Source organism: Pinus tabuliformis, chromosome 6, assembly GCF_031772625.1.
Source record: "Pinus tabuliformis cultivar Carrire ecotype Pingquan chromosome 6, CPIR1, whole genome shotgun sequence".
Classification (NCBI taxonomy): domain Eukaryota; kingdom Viridiplantae; phylum Streptophyta; class Pinopsida; order Pinales; family Pinaceae; genus Pinus; species Pinus tabuliformis.
This window is the reverse complement of record NC_142292.1, coordinates 444,604,119-444,607,195: the sequence shown is the minus strand read 5'-3', so window position 1 is coordinate 444,607,195 and position 3,077 is coordinate 444,604,119. Positions and strand designations below refer to the sequence as shown.

The 3,077-nt window shown below is 40.2% G+C and overlaps 1 pseudogene; it reads right to left on the bottom strand.

Moving 5' to 3' along the window:
- Window positions 1-1,088: 1,088 nt before the first annotated feature.
- On the bottom strand, window positions 1,089-2,621 carry LOC149259210 (pentatricopeptide repeat-containing protein At2g13600 pseudogene; annotated as a pseudogene).
- Between the last annotated feature and the right edge of the window lie 456 nt (window positions 2,622-3,077).

Here is a 3,077-nt window from a genome sequence, read left to right as displayed (position 1 = left end):
TAAATGGAAATATAACATATTATAGTTTTTTCAATCCATGTTTTCATGCTGGCTCTTTATTTGCAAAGATCAAGACTTTACCATTAAAACTCAAATAAATGGAATTATAACTTAACACTAATTTGAATTTTGAATTCAATATTTTACTATCGCTTTTTTAAATATTTAAATAAATTTTGAGTCTGGGAATTAATCTCTGTTCATAGTTTATGATTTACCAAGGTTAAAATTACGCAAAATATTACACTTCTGCGTTAAACTGACAGTAAGACGAAATTTTGATTGGATTACTGCAAAAAGACAACCACAAATAACAGAACAATATGTTAGCCCCAATTTCCACACTTATTTGACTGTGTATATATCCTATTGCAGCAATTGGGTGATGCTGAGCAAGGTGCTTAAAGCTTGCCAATAGTTAATAGTAGACCAGTAAGAGCCTATGAGAATTGGCTTGAGAACAGTGCAAGGTGCTTCACGGTTGCCTGGGTTTATAGTAGACCGCTAAAAGCCAAAGAGAACTAGCTTATAGTAGGCCGGTGGGAAAATAACCCAAAGTTTGATTGTAAGCACTTTAAGTATCGGATCTACCTGAGAAGTTTCAACGCGACACGTCCTGTTGTGCTCTCAGTGTAGCCAAAATAAGTTAATGTCCACCGAAAAAACCCATCAAGCTCAATAGCATACCGTAACTCTCCATTTCATCAACAAAATCTGTAGTTTGCAATCCATGTTTAATGTCGAAAATGTATGTTCTAGGAAACCATACTCTCCATTTCATCAAAAAAAATCTTTAGCGTGCAGTCCAGGTTTCATATCCAAAATCTTATGTTCATATCTTGCTAGAGCCGAACATTTGCATTTTGTTCATTGGAGTGATGGTGACTAATGTTTGAGATAGAATTGCTGAAGCGATTACACAATAATCTTTTTCTAGAAAAATTCACATAATCAATCCCAACAATATATTTAGTTTCAGTGTGACAGATGATGGCCAACGATGGGTTATTTTCATTTCGCATACCATTCATCATTTATCAGCAGATAACTAATTTGGAGAGGCATCTTCATTCATCATCAGCGTTCCCTTACCTGTCTCCTACAAGAAAAGCGTGCACCTGTTTGTTGACATCAATCCAACTGCATCCCATGACCTTTTTTATGCCTCTCTCTTTCATCATTCTCCTTACCTTTTCAATGTCACGCCACCTGCCAGCTGCTGCATAGATGTTTGAGAGAAGCACATATGGTGCAGGGTTTTCAGGATCCAATTCAAAAACTCTTTCTGCTGCAAATTCTCCAAGCTCTACATTGTTATGTACTCTACAGGCACCAAGGAAACAAACCCACAACACAGCATCTGGTTTGATAGCCATTTTGTAGATAAAGTCTCGCCCTTCATCCAGCAGCCCAGCACGGCCAAGAAGGTCAACCATGCATCGATAGTGCTCCATTGTAGGTTGAATGTGATAATTTTCTCTCATGCAGTCGAAGTATTGATATCCCTCATCTACTAGACCTGCGTGGCTGCATGCTGATAAAACACCAACGAAGGTAACCCCGTTCGGACTTGTATCAGAGCGTTCCATCTGTTCAAAGAGATGCAGGGCCTCCTTACCGCAGCCATGCATGGCATATCCTGAAATCATAGCAGTCCAAGATACAACATTACGTTTAAGCATTTTGTCAAACACTTCGCGTGCATCCTCTAAACTTCCACATTTTGCATACATGTCTACTAGTGCATTCATTACAGCGACATCAGACTGAAATTGACTTCTAATTATTTGTCCATGGATCTCCCTGCCCTGTTCCAGAGCTGCCAAGCTGGTGCATGCCATGAGAACACTGGCTAAGGTTTTGCAGTCTGGCTTCACACCTGCCAATTGCATTTGTTGATAGAACTCGAGGGCTTCCGCGCCATGTCCATTCTGAGCAAATCCTGTAATCATTGTCGTCCACGAGTAGATATTCCGTTGAGGCATTTCGTTGAATAGTTTCAGGGCATCATCAACAAGCCCTCGCTGTGCATAACCTGAAACTATAGCAGTCCATGAGACGACGTCTGGTTCAGACATTCTGTCAAACAGATGGCGGGCAGTCTCTATTCTTCCACATTTTGCATACAGGTCTATAAGAGCATTTGCCACAGATACATAATACTGGAAACCAGCCAATATTATTCGTTCATGGATTTCCAGGCCCTTTTTTAGTGATGCCAAGATCGTACACGCTGAAAGAGCAGAGGAATAGGTGAATTGATTGGGTTTGACACCTACCTGGCGCATTTGGCGAAAAAGTATCAGTGCTTCCTCAGGAAATCCATGGCGTGAGTAAGCCGCAATCATGACAGTCCAAGAGCAAACGTCTCGTTTTGGCATTTGGTCGAAAACACTGCGGGCGTCCACCACAGTCCCGCATTTGGCATACGTGTTGAGGAGTGTGTTGTATAGTAGGATGTCTGCCATACATCCATTCTGATTTATGTGGGAGTGGATTAATTTGGCCTCTGCTAAAGCTTTCTTCTGAATGCAGCGCTTCAAGTAAGAAACATAAGACCTGCAAGAGTCTACAAATGAATTGCGTTCATAGATAAGCTTGCTTAAGTCTTCAAAGATCATTATAATGGGTATCCTGCAAAATCTTCAAAGATCATCATAATGGGTATCTTCCAAATTCTTCAAAGATCATTATAATGGGTGTCTTGCATAGTAGCCCGGTCTGGTAGTTTGGTTAAGAATTTCATCATATCAAGGATGAAACTGGTTTTGACTTCGTCTCCTATTATACAGTGCATAGCTAACTCCATAGATTGAAATTCTATCAATGCTCTTCTGCAACAGTCTTTAACCTGATTATAAATTCGGGTTATGGGAAGAGCAAGCTGCAAATTCAATCGATCATTCGGAGTTATGGTCAGGAGTTGCGCGCATTCAAACACGATGCATCGTTGATATGGAAAATTTATTCCAGGCCTGGAAAATTAAAACGGCCAATCGACATCTAAGAAGTTTGGACATTGACTAGGCAAGAGTATTTATTCCATTCGTATGTGTACCACATATGAGCTCTCAAAT